Source organism: Rhineura floridana, chromosome 2, assembly GCF_030035675.1.
Source record: "Rhineura floridana isolate rRhiFlo1 chromosome 2, rRhiFlo1.hap2, whole genome shotgun sequence".
NCBI lineage: Eukaryota > Metazoa > Chordata > Lepidosauria > Squamata > Rhineuridae > Rhineura > Rhineura floridana.
The window spans coordinates 22,036,665-22,059,458 of record NC_084481.1 but is presented as its reverse complement, the minus strand read 5'-3'; the positions used below and the strand labels follow the sequence as shown (position 1 = coordinate 22,059,458).

At 43.0% G+C, this 22,794-nt stretch overlaps 1 protein-coding gene across 12 annotated transcripts in view; it reads left to right on the top strand.

The window, feature by feature from the left end:
* The window catches only part of PLCL1 (phospholipase C like 1 (inactive)), a 326,003-nt gene that overhangs the window by 89,336 nt on the left and 213,873 nt on the right, over positions 1 to 22,794 (top strand). For 7 of the 12 annotated variants that reach the window (XM_061608107.1, XM_061608113.1, XM_061608105.1 and 4 more), the window contains one exon: positions 3,907 to 4,189. The exons of the other annotated variants lie outside the window; for them this stretch is intronic. The gene's annotated coding sequence lies outside the window, so the exon portion shown is untranslated. The remainder of the gene's footprint in view (positions 1 to 3,906; positions 4,190 to 22,794) is intronic. 12 annotated transcript variants of the gene reach the window in all.

Genomic DNA, 22,794 nt, shown 5'->3' with positions numbered 1-22,794 from the left:
GTATACACATACAAATACATATTAAATATTAAAAGCTGAAATACTAAAAATACTAAGATGCTAAAAAGCTAAAAACTGAAACTAAAATGCCTGGGAGAAGAGGAAGGTTTTTACCTGGCACCGAAAAGATAGTAATGTTGGCGCCAGGCGAACCTCATCAGGAAGAATATTCCATAGTTCGGGGGCCACGGTACCAGACGCACTTCTATGGGCAGGGCTGGTTCTAAAGGGTGGCCAGGTGGGGCACTGGCCCGAGGGCCCCTGGAGCTACAGGGCCCCCCGAGGGCCCCTCTGTTCCTTTTCTGTGATCCGTGGCAGCAGCTGCAGATTGCAGGACGAGAGGGGCTTCGGAGCCGCCCACCATCCCCCTGCTTCACCTACCTTTCTCTCTGCTGTTTTAGGGCTTTTAAACACTAATGTAAGCATCTTGAATTGGGTGTGGAAACAAACTAGCAACTAATGCAGCTGTTTTAAAACAGAGGTTATACGAGTTCCAAAGGGCACCCCAGCCCGTAATGTGGCTGCTGCATTTTGGACCAGTTAACATTTCTGAATTTCTTCAAGGGCAACCTCACATAGAGCACACTGCAATAACCCTTTCAGGAAGTTACCAGAGCATGGTGTACACTGGTCAAGTCATCTCTATCCAAAAGGGGTCGTAGCTGGTGAACAACCTAAAGCTAGAAAAAGGTACTGCTAGTCATCAAGGTTACATGAGCCTCAAGTGACAATGATGGATCCAGTACTACTCCCAAACTAGCTACATCAGTCCATTAAAAAAAATATTTTTTATTTTATGTATTTTTATTTAATAAAATTTAAATGGTGCTTGATTTTAAGAAAACTTCTAGACAGTTTACACAGTAAAACATCAACAACCCTACTTTGAATATGGGAGGATTTGGAATTAGAATGTTATTGTTTTATATATTTAGAATACGTACGCTGTCCTTTATAGCCTAGATAGGCTCTCAAAGCGACATGCAGAAGATCCTCACAATAAAAATATTTGAGTGTTATCAGAAACAAAAATCACAGAAAACTTGACAGGCAAGGTTTCAAGTACACAATAAGGTGATTTACAGCAAGAGTTTTAAAAAATCTGATGCAAACAACCTTTCCCAGCCAATTCTTTGCAGATTAATCTTTACAGATCAATGAGCTCCAATGAGCATTATCTAGCAACTAGTTCAGTGGCAATTCCTTAGAGGGAGCATGCTTTTGACACAGTTGCATAAAAGCCACATAACCTCATTAAAAGCAAAGTCTCATGGGTAGATGCTTAGTATTTTTATAGCAGAAAAAATAGTCCTCCCCCTTTTATTAAGCACACACATTTTAATCTACACAGGTAAAACTGCTTTTGATTGCTAATCTTGCTGCTAATATAGCATCTCTTCAGCCTTTATGATGTTGATACCAATGTGCAAGAGTGCATATTCATATTGATATCAAGGCACAGGGATACTTGCCAATAAGGCAAATGCTGCCTATGCTGGGCAGAACTCATGGTGCAGAGCAGGGCTGTGGAGTCGGAGTTGTGGAGTCGGAGTCGGGAGCAATCTTGGGAGGAGTCGGTGTCAGAGTCGGTAGAAATGTACCAACTCCGACTCCAGTTCCGACTCCTTCATAAATGGCAAATGTATATTAACTAGTAATAACAAATTTACTGTAGTGAAATGGTAGCACAAGGCATTTCATCATCACCACGTGAATCCAGAGCGTGGAAAAGTTACTTTTTTAAACTACAACTCCCATCAGCCCCAGGGATTGGGCTTGTGGGAGTTGTAGTTCAAAAAAGTAACTTTTCCAAGCTCTGGATTCACGTGGTGGTGATGAAATGCCTTGTGCTACCATTTTACCTACAGTAAATTTGTTATTACTAGTTAATATACATTTGCCATTTATGAAGGAGTTGGAGTCGGAGTCGGAGAGTAGAAAAATAGAGTCGGAGTCAAAGGTCTGGTGTACCGACTCCACAGCCCTGGTGCAGACAGCAGAGGCATGAAAGAGGGGCCAGAGCACTTCAACCATTGAGATTCAAAACAGAACGTGCTAGAGGTGAAGAGGGGCAGAGGAGGTTACACTAAGCAGCAAGCACCCATAGGGGAGAAGGCTGCACCATTTTAGGTCTATTTTCATGGTGTTTCATAATATTCACTTATTTGCTATGGTCTTCAGCATAAGCAAAACACAAAAGAGAGCGTGAAGAAAACTTTTGTCAAGTCTTCTGAGGATGATCGTATTCAGATCTGAATTACTGCCTTTGCCACTAACAATGTTTCCAATGGGTTACCTAGCACCACTACATTAAAAATAAGATTTCCTCTGTAGTATGAATATGGTAAACCCCTGGCATGGCTGCTTGCTTATTTATTAATAGTACTTATAGGCCACACTATAACAAAGTTCTCAAGAAAAACAACAGAGTCTTGTGGCACCTTAAAGACTAAAAGTTGTAGCCAATGAAGCTGCCCCATTAGCGCAAGGACTTCTGCCTGCGCCATGGGACTTTCTCTCCCTCTTCCTTCCCTCCATGCTTACCCCACCTCCCAAATATGTTTTGGAGTTTTCCCCAACCCTCTGGAGCAGATTTGGGGGAGCGCATGGGGAGAGAAGAAGGAGAGGAGGTTCCATTGCACCAATGGAAGCCCTTGCTTTGACGCAGGTGTGGGGAACCTTTGGCCTTCCAGATGTTGCTGAACTACAACTCCAATCAGCCCCAGCAAACATGACCTATGGCCAGGGACGATGGGAATTGTAGTTCAGCAACATCTGGAGGGCCACAGTTTCTCCACACCTGCTCTAACAGGACAACTTCATTGGATACAAACTTAACAAATAATAAATTTGTTAGTCTCTTAGGTGCCACAAGACGCTCTGATGTTTTTACTGCATGGCTACTCCTCTGGAAAGTTCTCAGGGCGGCTCAGAGCAAGAAATAAGTTAAAATTCAATATCAGTTTTGTACTCTGAATTAGGCACTAGCATTACTTCAGATATTTAAAACCTTGTGCCAGTGAACAGTTGGCTGAGTAATATCTACAGCAGGGCCAGCAAAATACTGTTTGGGCCCAATCGGGGCCCGTGCTTAGCGGAGGCCCCATGCTCGTGGGGGAATTGCACTTTTTTTAACCCTCTGCTTCGCAGAAATCGGTGCCCACCATAAGGTTCCCAGTCGGGCCCTGCATTTGCAAACGCCGGCCCTGATCTCCAGATAACCACAGAAATCCGCCCTTTCCTGAGAGAATTTCTGAGAATAAAAACAGTGGATGATGAACGGACTGAGGCGACAAATAGTTTAGAAGGAGTACTGAATGTGTATGCTGTGGCATAAAGGTTGTTAATTTTCTTACCAAAGAACATTTGAGGGGAAACCCTCCACCATATTTCACCCACCCACACTACTGAAACCAAAACAAGCTCATTCTGTTAGTAGTTTGAATTGTCAGGGACTAGGCTGTAAAATCTGCACAGTTTTATGAGCTGACTTGGCTGTATGCTGTTTTCCTCCAGTCACAGAGGGAGGTTCTACCTATACAGAGCCCATCTACGCATTACACCCATCATGTGAAAACATTTCTTCCAAATGAGAGCTCTGCCTATTTAAAATTCTTTCCAACATTCAGAGAAAGCGGGCGGGAGGGAGAGAAAGAAAGCTTAGCTGCTAAGGAGAGAGAAAAACCTCCACCTTCCTCCACCTGTTGGTGAAGAACCCTTCAAAATTCTAGACAGAGATCTGTTGCAAAGCTGTTTCTCCTTGGTAGGATGGAATGTGTAGCTTGTCTCTTAAGGTCTAATTTTCAAGGCCTAATTTTCATTTGTCTGAACTGGACCACTTTGTACTACATGTAGAGAGGCTCACAGGACTGAACAGTCCTCCATTTTTCTTCTTCTTAAATACAGGAATACCCTGCTTTACGGACCTTCACTTTAAGGACACTCGCGAGTATGGACATACTTACAGTAGCACCATTCCCCTGTTTACGTACGCTTGCTTCGCAAGAACGGACACTTAACCTTTGGTTGTGGCCTGTTCTTTCGGTGTGTGGGGGTGGAAAGAGACGTAATCGCATGATCACGATCAGCTGGGAGGCGCGGCGGCGCAGCAGCAGCAGAGGCTTTAGTGCTGGGCTTTGAGGCTCCACATGAAGGAGAACTGGCACAGTGGCGGCGCAAGTGAAAAAAGGTAGTGCTTCACTTTAAATACATTTTCGGTTTACGTACTCGCTCTGGACCCATTGTGTATGTTAATGCGGGGTATTCCTGTACAGCTTGTGCACAAAAACTAGCTCATATGAGAAGACAAGCTTAGCACCAGAAAAGAAGCAATGTAAATTTTTGTTTACAATTGGCTGAGGGAAGAAATTGCGATCAAGCTGCCCAGTCAGGAGCAGCACTATCTTTAAAGTATTCATGGATCAAACAGGAAAGGTAGGGTTGAATTTCATTAGGTGATATCCAACTAAGTCATACTCAGAGTAGGCCTATTGAAATAAAAAGCCTATTGATGTCAATGGATCTTATCTGGGCCTACACATGGGAGCAAAACATTGTCTTAAAAACGCTGCTTTTACCTTCGTTTTCTGTTTGCTCAGTCCACATAGGGGCTCAAACCCAGCTGCAAACACGGTGCTTTTCATTCGCACTGAAGGGAAAGGATCAAACATGCAGCTTCCTAATGACCACGCAGGCTTGCAGAACAGCAGCCAGCAGGCAAACAGGAAATGATATGAACAACGGGAGGAGGAGGGTGTGGACAGGGGAAGCATCGGAGTAAAGCGTCTACAAGCCCCTAGAGCAGCCTTTCCCAACTAGTGGGCCACCGGGTGTTGTTGGACCACAATTCCCATCTTTCCTGACCATTGGCAATGCTGGCTGAGGCTGATGGGAGTTGTGGTCCAACAACATCTGGTGGCCCACTAGTTGGGAAAGCCTGCCCTAGAGATATGAACTGGAGACATATTTACCTTCCCTTTTCAGATTAAAACAGCATGTTTTTACTACAGATTTAAAGGGGAAAACTGTGTTTTAGCTGCTGATTGCCAGTAACGTTATGTGAACCATGCAAATTAAAAGGGGCTGTGAGTAGCACCAGACTCGTACTAAAACTCTGTGTGAACCAGCCCTGAGTCTCAATACTGAATATAATTTCACCTATCTATTGGTTTCACAAAACTGCAGTTTTCTTGAAAACTTCAAGGACTTAGATGGCCAGGAGTTGTCTTGTCACCTGTGGTTTTTCTTAGGAAGACTGCTGTTGGCTTTTGTTGGTACTAAAGCTGGAACTGCTGTATTTGGAGCCAGAAGAAAGTTTCCTTCACATCAAATTGGTGTCATGTTCTGGTCCAATGCTGGATTCCACAGAGAAAGCAGCAAGGCAAGGCTGATCAAAGACTGCTGGACCACAGACAACTCTGATTGAGCAACTTGCTCTTACAAAGTTTGGGAGCAGACTGAGGCCTTTTATGGCTCTATCTCTAGATGACCTCCTCCAGGCTTCACCCACTTGAGAGAATTTCAGAGCCCTGAAGGACCAACTGTCTGGCCTGAAGAAGGGCATTTCTCCTCGGTTCATGGGCTCTCTTGCTGCCAGATTGATGATGTGTAGTGGGAGGCATCTGGTTATTTAGGCTCAGGGGAAGGTGCTCATGAAGGTCCAGGCTCTTCCCGATAGGCCTGGTGGTCTGGAAGGTTCCTCTGAGAGTTCCTGTTTAACAGCCTCAGGTTCAATGTTCTCCCTATCTTCAGCAATAAGCTCTGAATTCTGCCTTTGACCCAGTTCCCTATCTGCAGGTTCTGACTCTGTGTCCAGATCACTTCTGGATACAGGGCTCATGACAGTTGGCTAGAAATCTTATGTCTGTGTATCTGTGTGCCTGTGGCATGTGGCTTGACCTGCTGACTGAAGTCACCTCTTGTTTTCTCAGCCCTATTTTTGCTTCACCTGTCCCTGTTCTTCAGGTGGCTGCTGTGGTTATATAAGATCTTGGTAAGTGGATGTCTCGTTGGAGATGGAATGGAATAGGTGCTGGGTTTGGTCCCTTCTAGTTCATTGATTCTGTAAATGTAATGAATGTATATACACCATTTTTGTGTACACATTCCTGAAAAATAAAAGATTCAGGTGTTTATATGATATATCTATGGCAGGGATAGCCATTATGGTGCCCTCCATCACCCATCAGTTCCAGCCAACATGGCCAGTACTTCAGGGATGATGGGTATGGTAATCTAGCAACATTTGGAGGGCACCCTGTTGGCTGTCCGTGATCTATAGGAATGCACAACATCTAGTGTAGCCCTATGCATGTCTGCTTAGAAATAAGTACCACTGAGTTGATATAGGATTGCAGCCCTAGTTTGGAGATCTTACAGAATGTAGATCTTCTGAAATGAAGAAGATCAAGAACACTGAAAGGTGCTACTTTGATCAAGTTTAGCAGCAGATGCAGTTGCTAACAAAGCCAGTGCACACAAACAATTTCCAGGAATATTAAAGTAGCTTTGCATCAGCTTGTACTCTGGAGTTTAGTTATTGAAGTAGCTTTGCTGCTGTCTGAGGGCTTGCTAATTCCACTTAAGCCTTGAAAAGCAATCTTTCCCTCACTAGTCATTAGAAACTAGAATGATGTTAAGCTGTATTTCTCGCTGTTGATTCCAGCTTATAGGCAGAGAACATTCTCCATAGGACCAAGATTTATGGAATTTGAAATCCTTTGTGGAATCTGTCGCATCCTTTGTGGACTCTGGCTATCTCATGGTGGAGTGGGAGTGGACTCTCTTGCCATTACACACAGACAAAGCTGTATCATACCTTACAATAGCTCAGCACATTAACGTCCATTTCTGTGTTGTGATGGATGAGGTTATCCTCCTACATGGAAGAGGCTTGCCAGCTGGGTCAACACGTAAACTGACTCTTAGCCTCTGTTGCTTAAAGAACATGTTTTGTTCAAGAACCTGCTTTGTCATCTCTGTGGTTTTGTAGAGCAAATTGTTCAGACGCTTTGGATTTAAAGCAGCGGCCCTGATCAAGAAACAAAGGAAATATAGTTGTACACCTGCTTCTGTGCTAGGGATGGAGCAGAAATTCAATTCAGTTTGCATTTCAAGCCGAGTGTATCAAGCCGCGCTTTCTGGAACAATATGAGAACTGAAACACAGCCATTCTTTGAAATTCGTACTTATCTGAATTTTGCAATGCAGTTCTCCAACCAAGCAGTGCTTGAAAAAATGAATAGATTAGTGGAAAGTGTGCACAAAATGAATATATTCTTGAAAATAATATTCAAAAATGCATTACTTTATGATAAATTGCTTGCAAAAAGTGTGCATTAGTCAAAACCTCATACAAAAATGTATTTAATAAGAGAAATTTGCAATGCTGAAGAATTTTCATGAGTTTTTTTTTAAATCACAAATTGCTGCAGAAATGTGGAGAACCAAATTTAAGATTAGAAAAATGAGAAACTGAGAGAACCGAAATTGACAGACCCTTCCGACCCTATTTTGTGCGTTTGTCTTGCATGATGGATAATCAGCGCTGTCGGCATTGACAGGCTGCCAGGATGGAGCTCTTCCCGCTGTGCACATGCTCCATTGAATCCAGGTGCAACTCCTATAACTGTCCTATAACTTCAGAAACTAAGACAAGTTGCAACAGTCAAATTAAAAACCTTTCAAACCTAAAAAAAAGCAATGTAACAAATCCTTCTTACTCGCTGCTCCACTCTCCATGAAAATGAAAGGATTTTAAGAATCCCTAGCATGCCTATCAAAACTTCAGGAACCCCTTTATAAATATCAGTATCAAACCGCAACCACAGAAAATAGAGTTGAAGGGTAAGAAAAAATAAAATGCAGCATCTGAAAGATGAATATAATAATATACAGATTGGATACATGGAATATAATATACAAACAGGATGACTGATTGGTTTTATATATATTGAGCTTAATACTTTCTGAATGGATTGGTTTAGGGGTATAATATAGGGCTGCTCAGACTATTTGCCCTCAAAAAATTGCAAGGCAAACATATCCTTTTTAGGTGGCCCAAAACATTCCTCAGAACCCCTACGTATTTACCTTGTTTCCTGGGTGCCCTGTTCAAAACCTGTTTGTCCCCTGACTGGTTGATGCTTTGGTACATTTTTTTCCCCAAAGAAACAGATTCTGTCTTCTTTCTTCTGAGAACAATCATGTTATGGTGTAGCCCTTTCTGAGTGAGCACAATCCTCTTTGCATCACATTGCCTACAGTTTGGATGTGCAAACAGTATTGTGCCCTTTCAGGCATTTTGAAAATTGTTTAAATAGCGAGGGTGTTACTTGCAGGAGGTGAAACCGTTAGTGAAAAGTATCTCTTGTTTGGTTTAGACCTAATTTATTGTTTTTAATTATGGTTGCCATTTAAGGCCTTGTGTACTGGAATACAATCAAATGCATGTTATTAATAGTGTCACATTTTGCCAGTGTTAGCAAATGCTAATAAGTGTTAGCCCTATCTCTGGGCTGCACAAGTGAAACATTATTTTTTACTTATTCAGCTGCTATTTTGTAGATTTTATCTTGTTTTTGGAGGATGACTATTCATCTTACGTTTGTGTAACAAACCCAACCATGTTTTTGCTTATCCACCTCAAGTGGTATTATTTGTTCTTAATGTGTTTTGTTGCTGTTTTGTTCATACTGTCAGAAAAGCATTAAGAAGAACTATTTATTAACCTAAATTAAAATAAATGGGTAGAGCATCCATCACCCAAAATTCTTCACTTTAGCCAAATACCTTTCTCAGCCTTTTCCTAATTATAGTCTCTCTCCCCCCTCCCTTGCTTCCCAATTATGTAATTCTTGGTAAAATACATGTCTTGCAGTCCTGAAGAGAACTGGGTACCTTGTGAATCATTCTGTCAATTTCAGATTTTGATTGTGACTTTTATCAGGAAGTGGCCTTGTTTTCTGTGAACAGAAACAAGGTCATCATAACAACATGCTAAAAGGTACAGCTCATAGGAGAACTGATGTTTAGAATAACAGCCCAATGTCTGCATATGTTAATTGACTGAAATTAAATCTCTTATGACAACTATGTTTGCCACCTGGATTCATTGATCAGACATTCTGACAGACTACTTAGCTTGTAAATCTGTATCTTCATCAGCATGATGACTGGGAAAAGGCCTTGGGTCCTCTTTGCTAACACATGCCCTGTTCTGTTCTATAATACATTCTGGCAGGTTCAGATGGAACTAAAGAGTGGGAAGGAGCAGCAACTTGCACTTGTTCACCACCTTTGCAATAATTCCCAATGAAGACATTTGTAGAGGGCAACCAAGCCAAGATTGATCTTCCAAGTCCTTCTGCTGCTCTCACATCCATTTTGCTAAATCAGCAGAGGGAAGAAAGTGGGTTGCAGTTGCAGGTGCACCATATACTTTCTGATCAGTGTCAGATATCTGGAGGGAATGGGGGGGGAGGCAAAGAGGAGAGAGGGCCCATGGACCAGTGGGAAAGAGGAAGGAGGCAGAGGATCTGGGAATGGTGCAGGGAATCTATGTACCATGAGCTGAGCTGAATAGAAAGTGTTGTGTATGCCCATTTACAAAGATTGCTTGCATTCTTCATTTCTGACCACTATAGGTAAAATATTCTCAAACAATCACAATGCTGGGATTAAGGGAACATTTAACAATGCAAATATTGGTCAATATCATGGTAACCATTGCTAGATAAATAGCTTGAATTGATTTTAATGGTACTTTGCCACCATGTAAATGGGATGTTCAGAAGCAGTGTTTGCAGAAATGAGCAACAATGTATAACTTCTGTTATCTTTTGAGGAAGCCATATGATTCATCTCATTAACCAGGGACTGTGTATGATTATAGTTGTAAGGGTTGAATGTGTTGTATCTCAAAATAACCTGCAAGCTGGCTTTGCTCCTCTGTACTGAGTAAATAAATTCTATTTCTTCCTTGAAGTGATGGTGTGACAAAGCAGGTACGACTTTGATATCACAGGGTTTGAGGTTGTGCAACAAGCCTTGCAGAGCCAATCTTCAAGTGTGCAAGTTCTGTTTTCCAAAAATTGCTTATTCTTTGGCTGAGGTGCTTCCTCAAATTCCAGCACTATCGTGCTCTGATTTTCTTTTACATAAAGGATTGTATTCCATGACCACACCTCACTACCAACAGATACAGTTGAACCTAATGAAAAGATTGCATAACACAGTGGCGCTGTGAAATGCTTAGAAAACATTTCAAAATTAGCACTGCGCTGTGACTAACTCTTGGAGGTGGCAGAACATATTTTTTAAGAAATGTAAATTGTACAGCACCTGGTTGTTTAGGTACATAATAAATTGGCTGGTATTGAAAGAACTGCATGACTAGTTCTCCATGCCTACATAACAAATTGCTTTTGAAACTGATAGGACTTTCAAAAATAGCATGTAATGTGGCATAGAACAATCTTTTCCAACCTTGTGGCCTCCAGATGTTTTGGACTACAACTCCCATCAGGCTCAGCTGGGGGGGGGAGAGATGTGTCTGTGTGTCTCATATTTAGCCAAAAATCCCACTTGTCCATGACTAAGGTAGCTCTTTGGATCTTAGCCATTAGTACTTTTTAAGCTATGGAAACCTATAGCTACAGAATCCTAAAGCGTTATTATAGGTGGACTATGTTTCAGAACAATGAGGACCATAAGAAACTCTAGAAATTTCAATTAAACATTTTTTAGTTTCATATAAACTGTGTTATGCCAACTGGGCATCTGGCCCACTGTTTCAGAAGAATAAAATTCCTCTGCGTAGAGTTTTTGAGCTCATAGGTAAATATTTTCAGGCTTAGGCAGTTACATTTAAAATATACCACTTAGAATTTGGGGAATTAAAATGGTTTCCTTTCAAATGCTAGTCTTCACTGTAACTTCAGACAAGATAGAAGAATTTATGCTTAGAAGTGGTAACAGCTTTGGAAAAATAATGCTTCCCCTGGCTACTTCCAAACTTTCCATCACATGGACTTTTTTTTTTTTGCCTATAGAGTGCCAGGTGGAACTGTGTCGGATGGGTCCAGCACTCTCTTTGGGATCATGAGCAAAGCTCAAGAGCAAAATTGTCTGAACTCATCATGTGTAGTTAGCCCACAATCCTGGCCTAAATAATGATACCTCTAGCTAGGGATGGAAGGCTCTGTCAATTTTAGTTTTCTCAGTTTCTCATTTTTCCAATTTTAAATTTAGTTCTTCACATTTTTGCAGCAAGTTATGAATTTTTTAAAAAACAAATCCTCTTGAAGATTCTTCAGCATTTTGTATGCAGTTTTGACTAATGTACAACTTTTTGCAAGCATTTTTTTCTAATGAAATGCATTTATGTATGGTATTTTTCACTAATATATTCATTTTTATGCACACTTTCCCCTAATAAGTGCCTTTTAATAAATATTCTTTGGTTTGAGAACTGCACTGCAACATTTGAAAGATAGCTGTGTTTTGGTTATCATATTGTTTCAGAAAGTGCAAATTTGATAGATTCAACTTTAAATGCAAACTGAATCAAATTCCTCCCTTATCCCTACCTGTAGCAAATCAAATATACATTTATCTCCTTTTACTTATACCCAGCTCTTTCTTGGAGATGCTCTGAAACTTATGAAGTGCTGAAGTGGATGTGTGAGTAGATTTTTAGAGCTAGTAAAAACATGTAGAACAATGCACTCTCCTCCTCATGTTTGTAAACCATGTGAAAAGAGCTGACATTGCAGCCAATCAGGGCTGCTTGAGGAGTGTACCTTGTATGTCACAGGGGTTTGTTATATTCACCCTTTTCACTTTTAGGGAAACTCTTAAAACATCTTAGGTGTATGACTGTAATGCATGAATTAGCTCTTGGATCTCCCTCTTGGGAATTGTTAAAGAAAGTAAAACAAACAAACAAATCAACCAGTTGTGTGAAAGCTGGTTTCAGACTCTCCAATCAGAGTTGCTCTAAGTCAGTGGTTCTTAACCTTTTCCACTCCTGGCACCCCTTGGATTTCCAAAATATGCTCTCGCACCCCCTGAAAAAATACTGTTCATTTTATTTTTATTTTATTTTATTTTAATGTGCATTTTAGCCTAACTTAGCTAAGATAAATGACAGTTTTCCAAAATCTTTGGTTGGGCCTTGCACCCCTAGAAAAAGTGTCTCGCACCCCCGGGGATGCGTGCACCCCAGGGTAAGAACCACTGCTCTAAGTGATGACAGTCTTTAGAGGAGCGGAGCCCATTTACTTTGGTTATTTCTGTTATTTGCCTTTGATCTTCCTGAAAGACTGGGATTTTGCTAATAAAGCCTGAAGCATTGACACTGGATAAAGGGGAATTTCCATGAATTACAAGGGACCATTCTTTTGAGTAAATGTGTTGAGGGAGCTGAGATGTGGTCCTTAAAAGGGCATTATGCACTTTAAAGACACCCGTTGCTTCATGCTGAAGGCAAAATAAACACAATGTGCAAAATGGATTTGCTGTGGATAAAGTAAGACTTGAAAAAACACAAGTCAATTGCAGCCTGTACTTGCAGAGAAGTACAAAAATGATCAGCCTGACTTGTTGGCATATACCCGTGTGTCACAGAGCAGCTTGAAAGATGGTTCTGGCAAGCATCTCACCTGGCTGGAAGGCACTCTCAGATGCCTAAGGTGTATAAAGCTGGCTTATGATCATAAGGCTTATCAGCAGCCAGCCATGTGATTTTGACATCCAGTTCTTTGGACCGGATTGTTAGCTGGTGCTTCTTTGGCAAAATTTCAAAATATTAGGGAGTCAATCCAGTTTTTAAAATAGTTGAGCGTTGGTCATAAAGAATACAATAACAGACTTGCAGAGAGAGAATTAGCGATAACGATATTCCTGTGAGAATACTTCCATTTGCACACTCTGAGTCCCAAATTAAGCTCACAAGGTTTGTATACATCTCCTACACATTACCAGCATATTGTGTTTTTTTAACAGCATTGCCTTATTTAAAAGGCAATGCTCTCCCAGCTGTGTTGCCCTCTGCTCTGTTCGGAGGTGTTCTGCACCAGTTTCTGTCACTGTGCATAAACACATGCAGGAGCTCTTTGTGACATGCTCTCTAACATTTTTGTTTGTGGAACACCTTTCCTTGTGGCTACACTCAGGTCCTTCCAAAGCCAGCGAAAAACAAATGTGTTTTCCTCCAGTTTTTAATCGGGTAAATACACTTGAGTTTTATTGCTCCTGTGCTATATTCTAGTTTTACTGGTGTTTTTATCTAGATCTCTCTGCTGCTGGAATGTGTTTAGGTTTTATATGATTTATTTTAGCATATATTTTATGTCCCCACTCCCCCGTAAGCTGCTTTGAGCTTTTTTGGGGGGGGATGGTGGGGGATATAAACCCAATAAATAGATGCATAGACATTTAGTTTTATTGCATGAATGGTCTTTTGGTGGCTGCCACTGGGTAACCTTAAGGTCCTGTAAAATTGCTGATTTAGATTTGCAATTAGAAATTGCAATTTAGATCAGCAAACTAGATGAACAGGACCATCTCATGTATGTTAAACATGTGTTTGCCCTATTCACATATAAAGCAGGGCAGGATGGGTCTACAAAAAAAAATGTGTGGAGGAGGACGGCAAAGTCTGGACGACTCCATTGTGTTTCCGCACTGTGCTCTATTTTTAAGCAGGGAAATGAATGAAGCTCAGTGGCAGAGCATCTGATTTGCATGCAGAAGGTCCCCGCTTCAGTCCCCAGCATCTCCAGGTAGGGCTGGGAGAGACTTCCCATTTAACACCCTGGAGAACTGCTGCTAGCCAGTGTAGACAATAGTGAGCCAGATGGACCAATGGTCTGATTGGGTATAAGGCAGCTTCCTGTTTCCTATGTTCACTAGCCTGGCTTGGATACCAGAAATGAGTCAGGCAGGAGGACAATAGTTTAAGGCCACGGATCTCAGTGAAGTAAGGCAGGGGAGGGGAAGGATTTCACACCCCTTCCCTGTGTGTTCCATTTTGTAAAATAAAGTGTAGACCAGGATTGGGAAACCTGTGACCTTCAGATGTTATTGGGCTCCAACTCCCCTCATCCCTGACTATTGGGCATGCTGACTGTGGCTGATGGGAGTTGGCGTTCAACAACATCTGGAGGGCCAACCCTGACACAGACCTCCCACACCCCTGCTTTATATATGCCTAAGGCAAACGTGTTAAACAGACATGTGGTTACCTTGCATGTCAAGTTGGGCTCTGAGGGGAACAGGTGGGCATTGCTGTTTTGTTCCTTGTGCCTGTGGTTTGTTTACATCCTGAATGAACCAAATTCACACCGTAATGACTGTTTTCTGCTTCTGAAATCTTAATATTTTTTTCAACCCAAGTTTCTTTTCCTTATAGTGTAGTGACAGGTTTGAAAGCAATATGTCCTAAATCCATAGCATCCAGGAAGCACCTCAAAGGAAACCTCATTCAGTAATCCCCATCCCACAGATCTCTAATATAATCTTATTATTTTTGAGGGAGCTATGTTTTCTTTCCTTTTTTTTTAGCCATTGGGGCTAACTGTGCCACAAGAATCAGTGCAAAATCCTTCCCGTTTTGGCAGATGCTGTAGCCATAGTGATAAATGGTCATCAAAAATGCAAATAAGAATCGGCCCTCCACAGGAGACATTTCCAATACATTTTCTTGATTTTTAAACATTAAAAAAATTTTTTTTTGGTCTGTACATTAGGCTGCCAGATAAACGTAAAAAAATTACCTTGCTCCTTTTAGTTCAAGTGAGCGTTTTGCTCTAAATTACATTGTCAGTTACTAAACTTCCTGTAGCGCTCTTGGCAAGCTGAACTGTCTTTTTCTTGGGCTGTGTGTGCCTAGACTTTACTGTATACAGTTGCCTGGGCTCCCCCCCTTTCCTTTTTAGCCTAACAGTGACTGTGAGGAAAAGTACTGAGTTGTGCTTCCTGTAGTTAATACAAACTATTATTGGCATGGAGTACTCTTTCCTGACCTCATTAATCAAGAAAAGAGAGGAAAGAGTGAAAAAGAATAGCAAAAAGAGTAAAGAAACCTAAACATGCTACTAAACTGGATCTGAGAAATGGGTGCCCTTAATTAGTTGGAAGGTGCTGTGCATACATGCTGATCTTACTGCCAAGCTGCCAATTTGTAGTACTGTTACCATTCTGAATGGATACATTTTTTGTTGGCTTTGTTTCAGGAGGGCTGTTGGGGTTCTCCTCCCTTCAAAGGCACTGTTACCCTTTTAGTACATGCAAGATAATATCCATCAACATTGGCAGCAGAGTTTTGTGTCCTGGGAATAGAGCTGATCCTAACTTTGGACAGACACAGTCGTGCAAGCAACTGCAATAAAATAAATAAATACATACATAAAAATAATAACTACTCCATGCAGAATGTTAGAGTGCTTGTGCGAAAGCATTACTACGTCAAAATCTCCTTGCCATGTAAACATTTCACATGGAGGGAGTTTTATGAAGTGCAGGCAATTATTATTTACTCATTAGATATTTTCCTGGTGGTATTCAACGGCATGTACACACTACGTGATGACGCATTCAGTGCTTGATGAAAAAGCCTGTTTTTGGGTGCTGTACACATGACATCATCCCCGTGTCATCCCTGTCCCACACTATGTGTCGATCTAAAGCATGTTCTGCTGGAATGAGTCTAATCAATTTTGTGCCGAGAATGCAGTTCTTAAACGCTTGCTGCATAATTGTGTACACAGGAAATGCTTTCTCAGGTCGCCTCCTATTGGGTCAGACCTAGCGATGTTGCAGGGCTGTGCCACTCCACCTCACCATGTTTAATTTGTCTGTGAATGAAATAGGCAAAATAGGAAGCAGTGCAGTAATGTAGCTGCCTCTGTACAGTAGGGCCCTGCTTTACGGCGTTCCGTTTTCTGCCGTTCCGCTGATGCAGCAGCTTTCAATTAGGGAAAAATCCCCATTTTAAAGCCGATTTTGCGCTTTTGCATCATTTTCGCGTCATTTTCATGCGACGCAACCTGTTATAGTCAATGGGTTCTGCTTTACGGCGATTTCCGCTTTACGTCAGGGGCCTGGTCCCTAACCTGCCGTATAAGCGGGGCCCTACTGTATACCAATATGTATCCTGGTATATCAGTATATCAACACACCAATTTCTAGCTTCTCTCTTTTGAAAGACTGCAAAAAATAAATTTAAAAAAAGGTCTGTGAAAACACTAATTGAGGAGAGGGGGAGTTTGAAAACACACCCCACCTGTGTGTACAGATAACATGTGTAGTAGCTGCAGTTTTAGATGATGTTATTGTGCAAAGGTGTGTACAATTGCAAACCACTGTATACAAAAGCGAACTATGAAAAAACACCTCTGTGCCTTTCAAAGGCTACATGTATACGCAGCCCAAGGCAATGCACATATTAAAACTCCATAAAATCAGCTAATGAGGTACAGTAAATAGTAACAGGAGCAATAAAATAAAAATTATAAGTACAGCTGCGTTCACTTTATCCATATGCTCAAACAAGTTAAAGACCCTTTAGTGAAACTGCAGCATTCAAAGAACAGAAGAAGTTTTAAGGTTAAAAAAAAAAGTGCCTTGTTGGCAACTATATTAGAGAAGTGGTAAGATGAAGCTTCATTCCATAAAATGAGTGAATTCCATAAAATGGGTGCCAACAGAGAAGGCCCTGCTCAGTGATTTCAAACTTTCAGACTTGCAGTCCCCCCTATGATGGGATTGTACCACATTAGAAACTGATGTCCGAACAACTTGTTATGTTTGAATTTTCAAGTTCTATGAGACTCTTTCTAGGTGATGTGGAACATTACATCAAATGACATGCTTTTTTAAACAGCAGAAATGGTCAAAGCCACTCTGTGGTAAGTTTTCGATCCAGGGTTTATGGTATGTGTTTTTTTGAAAAAAGTCTTTATGGTTTGAACAATTTCATAAGCTATTTTTTTAAATACATCAGATATTTTTGCTTGAAAGGGTTTTGTTTTGGAATTGTGGCAATTGCAATTACCAGACTTGTCCTTCACAGGGAAATACGTAGCTGGCGGGGATGGCAATAATCCAACTTTAAATATGGCATGACTATGTTCTCTGTTAAGCAGTCTCAACTGTTGCACTGACAACCAGAATGCATATTCAGCATTTTAAAGAATGGCTTTTGTAAAGAAGCAACACTTTCCTCACGATCTCTACTTTAATTCTTGTAAACGTGACTGATACATATAAGCAAATTGATATGCGGCTATTGGCAAGATCAGGCCTGTACTTTTCAAAGTGCTTAGAAGCGGAAATGTTTATGATAAGTTGTGTTTTTCCTTGTGAAAGAAACAAGTTCAGATTTTTTAAAAGGGATGTGAGCATGTGCAAAATTGCTGAAGGGTACCATTTAACACTTTGGCATATACTTTTAGAACAAACCTTGGCTACAATTTGTGCTTTGTCTGGAGTGAGACAAACTATGGCTTGGAGCCACAGCAACAGCAGGACCAGGGGAGAAGTGCAGCTGCTGCAGTTTCTGCTGTGAGTACCTGTACACTTCTGTGTTTGTGCTTAGCCATGATTTGGCTTAGTGTTATGTGCAAACTGGGCCATAGCGTTCTTCTAGGTTCTCCGCTTCCATTTCTGATGACTGCCAAGAAAGCTGACATTCCAGCCAAGCCAGTAAAATTCAGGAGGGTTGGCAATCCTATTCAATGCTCAGAGCTTGGAAGTAACTAGTTACAAGTAACGAATTACTTGTAATTCATTACTTTTTTTGAGTAACGAGTGGGTAATTCCTTTACATTTTGATTGTAATAGAACTAGGGGTAATTTTACTACTTTTGTGGAGTAATTGTAACATTTCCAGAGTTACTTTTGGGCATTACTTGGGGGGAGCAGGGGAAGTCTTCTGTCATAGCGACAACTACAGTCATAGCATTTGAGAAATAAGACAATATAAGTTTGTTATCCACCTTTTGACTGTTGGACTATTCCTGTCCTGTGAAGTAAACATTGCCGGTGAATATCTGTGAGAAAATATCTGTGAGAAACTTTTCTGTAAGCCTATATTTTATCATCTATGACTCAGCAACTTTGAGTGGAAGAGGAAGCCAACTTAATATCACCCAACAAGAGAACCGACACAGGACAGCTGCGTTGCTTTACTCCGGCCATTGCTTGGCTGGATTATATCAATGAGATTCTGTGGAAAACCTGCTCTTCTTCTGCTTCAGCTGATACTGGCTAACCATTACAGATTCAGGCCTCAAGAGATATTGCTGCTGGAGACTCCGTTGCTGTGGTCCATGCTGCCGCCATTGCTGCTGCCTGCCCGCTTACGCGTGGGGCGTTGTCATCTTCGCCGAGGTGCTGCGTTGCTGCCGGTGGACCTCGCTGTTGCGGACTGTGTTGCTGCCATCACCGCCGCTGGTTGCGGGCGTCTTCATCATCGCTGAGGGCCGTGCCGTTGCCCAGGACACTATCACTGCGGCGTATATCTTTGCCACCTCGCCGCTTTCTTGCTCGCGTGTGGCGCTTCTGTTGCTGCTTGGGGCTGTGTTGCTGTCCTGGTGTCCTTGCTTCGGCTTGCCTTTGGATGGGACTTGAGACTGCCATCGCTGCTTGATGAGGATTAACTCATTTTAACGTTTGTTTGGGTGTGTGTGGGGGCTAATGTGGGGTGAATGATTGGTATGTTTGCTTGTTTGTGTGGCTTTGTGTATTCTTAACATGTGCCTGGGAGATAAGATTCCATTCTTTGGGGGGGGGCTCTCGGGGCCCCCGATTAACGTAGTGACGGGTAATGGGAGGTATGGCGTTAGGAGGAGAACAGGCCAGGTAAGGGGAACTCGTCCCAGACAAATTGTGTCTGTGCCTTGTTCCGGTTCTCCTCATATCCACAGGATTGCTGGTTGTCCTATCAGCTAGCTCTCGGATCTCCAAGTGCTGCTTTTGAATGCCAGGTCGGTACATAATAAAACCTCACTTGTCCATGATTTAATTCTGGAGGAGGGTGCCGACCTGGCATGTATAACCGAGACCTGGGTGGCTGATCAGGGAGGAGTTGCTCTTTCCCAGCTTTGCCCACCCGGGTATTTGGTTCAGCACTGTGGTAGATCTGAGGGCCGGGGAGGGGGGTCGCTGTGGTCTATAGGAGTTCTTTTCCTCTCACCAAGCACCCTGTCCAGACGGCGACTGGTTTGGAATGTCTCCACCTTGTGTTGGGCCAGGGAGACAGACTAGGAATACTGTTGGTGTACCGTCCACCTTGCTGCCCAACAGCTTCCTTAGCTGAGCTGACAGAGATAGTCTCGGAGGTCCTTTTGAGGTCCCCTAGACTTTTGGTACTGGGGGATTTCAACGTCCATGCCGAGGCTGTCTTATCTGGCGCAGCTCAGGACTTCATTGCCTCCATGACAACAATGGGGCTGTCTCAATTTTCTACTGGCCCAACGCATGTGTCGGGACATACTCTCGATTTGATCTTCGCCACTGGACATGGAGATGGTGATCTGATGGTGGGGTGTTTTTCATCTACCCCATTGTCATGGACAGATCACCGCTTGCTGAGATTTAGACTTACAGCGGCTCTTTCCCTCTGCAAAGGTGGAGGATCTATTAAGTTGATCCGCTCCCGGAGCCGGATGGATCCTGTAGGTTTTCAGAGGGCTCTGGGAGATTTTCCGGCTGATAGGACTGGTGCTCCTGTCGAGGCCCTGGTCGCACTGTGGAATACAGAAATGACCCGGGCTATTGACACGATCGCTCCCGCGCGCCCCCTTCGCTGTAGAGCTCATACAGCTCCGTGGTATACCCCGGAGCTGAGAGCGATGAAACATGAGAGGAGGAGGCTGGAGTGCAGATGGAGGAAAACTCCCAGTGGATACAATCATGCCTTGGTAAGTGCCACCAATAAGTTGTATACAAAAGCGGTAAGGACAGCAAAGAAGCTCTATTTTGCTGCCTCTATTAGATCATCTTTAAGCCGCCCAGCGGAGGTTTTTAATGTCGTGCGAGGGCTCTTACACTCTGGCCCCCACAATACTATGGAAACATCTGAGACCCGCTGTAATGAAATTGCTGGACACTTTCAAGATAAGATTGCATGTATCCGCAGGGACCTTGACTCTGATGTTGTGACAGATGAATCCATTGACGTGTCCGGAGCACGGCCTTGTCTTTCTTTATTGGATGAGTTTCAGTTGGTGCAGCTCGAGGAAGTGGACAAGGTGCTTGGAATGGTTCGGGCGACCACGTCTGTTCTGGATCCTTGCCCATCTTGGCTAGTGAAAGCTGGCAGGGCTGGAACCACCGGTTGGGCCAAGGAGGTGGTTAATGCCTCCTTGAGGGAGGGAGTGGTCCCTGGTAGCCTCAAGGAGGCAGTAGTGAGACCTCTTTTAAAGAAACCCTCCTTGGACCCAGATAATTTAAACAACTATAGACCGGTGGCGAATGTCCCTTTTCTGGGCAAGGTTTTGGAGCGGGTGGTTGCCAGCCAACTCCAGGCGCTCTTGGATGAAACCGATTATCTAGATCCGTTTCAATCTGGTTACAGGCCCGGTTTTGGCACCGAAACAGCCTTGGTCGCCCTGTATGATGACCTGTGTCGGGAGAGGGACAGGGGGAGTGTGACTCTGTTGATTCTCCTTGATCTCTCAGCGGCGTTTGATACCATCGACCATGGTATCCTTCTGAGGAGACTCGCGGAGTTGGGTGTCGGGGGCACTGCTTGGCAGTGGTTCCGCTCCTACTTCCCGGATCGTCACCAGAAGGTAGTGCTTGGGGAACATCACTCAACACCATGGACTCTCCATTGCGGAGTCCCTCAGGGGTCGGTTTTGTCCCCCATGCTTTTCAACATCTACATGCAGCCGCCGGGTGCAGTCATCAGGAGTTTTGGAGTGCGTTGCCATCAATATGCTGATGACACGCAGCTCTATTTCTCCTTTTCATCTTCTTCAGGTGAGTCTGTTGATGTGCTGAACCGTTGCCTGACCGCGATAATGGACTGGATGAGAGCTAATAAACTGAGACTCTATCCAGACAAGACCGAGACATTGTTGGTGAATGCCTTCCCTGCTCAGATGGTGGATGTTAACCCTGTTCTGGATGGGGTTACACTCCCCCTGAAGGAACAGGTACGTAGTTTGGGGGTTCTTCTCGACTCTTCCCTGTCTCTCGAGGCCCAAGTGGCCTCGGTGGCACGGAATGCGTTTTACCATCTTCGTCTGGTAGCCCAACTACGCCCCTATCTGGACAGGGACGACCTCGCCTCCGTTGTTCATGCTCTGGTAACTTCAAGATTGGATTACTGTAATGCGCTCTACGTAGGGCTGCCCCTGAAGACAATTCGGAAGCTTCAGCTGGTGCAGAACGCAGCTGCCAGGCTACTGACGAGGACCAGTCGGTCTTCGCATATAACACCTGTCTTGGCGCGTCTGCACTGGCTTCCTATTTGCTTCCGGGCGAGATTCAAGGTGCTGGTTCTTACCTATAAAGCCTTACACGGCGTGGGACCTCAATACCTTGTGGAACGCCTCTCTCGATACGAACCTACCCGTTCACTTCGTTCAGAATCTAAGGCCCTCCTCCGGGTACCAACCCATCGGGAAGCCCGGAGGGTGGTTACTAGATCTAGGGCCTTTTCTGTGGTGGCCCCTGAGTTGTGGAACAGCCTCCCCGAAGAGGTACGCCTGGCGCCTACACTTTTATCTTTTCGGCGCCAGGTAAAGACCTTTTTATGCTCCCAGGCATTTTAATTTTCTTAACCATTTTAATCTTTTAATCCGTATTTTTAATTTTTGTCGTATTGTGTTTTTGTAGTGTTTTTTGTTGTTTGTTTGTATATGTTTTTATGATTTTTATTATGATATACTGTATTTTATCTTGTTTGTTCACCGCCCTGAGAGCTATTCTGCTAAGGGCGGTATATAAATTGAAATAATAAATAATAAATAAATAAATTCTGCTCCTCTGATTTGTGGATGAAAATCATGTGCCTCAAACTGGGCTTCTGTGCAGTGTTGCTCTTTCCTTATGCTCTGTGGGTGGGTAGGAGGCTACGACGGAAGGAGGCGGAGAGTGAGACGGAGTGGAGTGGAGAAAACAATTATTTAAAAAAACAGATAGTGGTGGTGAAGAATGGAGTGGAGGGAAAAAGGAGCAGGAGGGCAAGAACCTGGATAAAGGAGGAGAAGGAGGCAGCATCAGAATGGAGATAAAGAACTGTGGAGGTGAAAGATGACAATGTGTGTGTGTATATATATATATACTGTGTTTGTACTTGGCACACAAAGTGGCCTCCACCACCGTCTCTGGCTACTGTGCTGCATTTGCAGTATTTTAATTTTTTTGCATCTCAGGGGAAAATGTTTGCTTGAGTGAGTGTCCCTTAGTTGGTGGCAGAGCAGGGTCTGGGATGGGAGATGGTTAAGTGAGAGAGATTATGCTGGCTGGCTGAGTGGGGTGGGGGGTTGCATTTGGTTTGGCGTGCAAAGATCTGAGTAGTGGCCTCTGCCTCCCTCCCCACCACTCTTACCAGTGGAGAGACCACCATTGCTATCTTATGAATAAAAATAATTATTTTACTACCTCTGTATGTGTTTGTTTATTTTTAATGTTGTTTTAGGCAGCAGCCAAGGCCAGCACCTTGTAGGCTTTTTTTTAAAGTAACTGAAATGTAATTGTAGTGATTACTTTGGAGGAAAAGTAAAGCAATCAGTTACTTCAGAGCAATTGTAACAGTAATTACTACTTTTTTGGGCCATG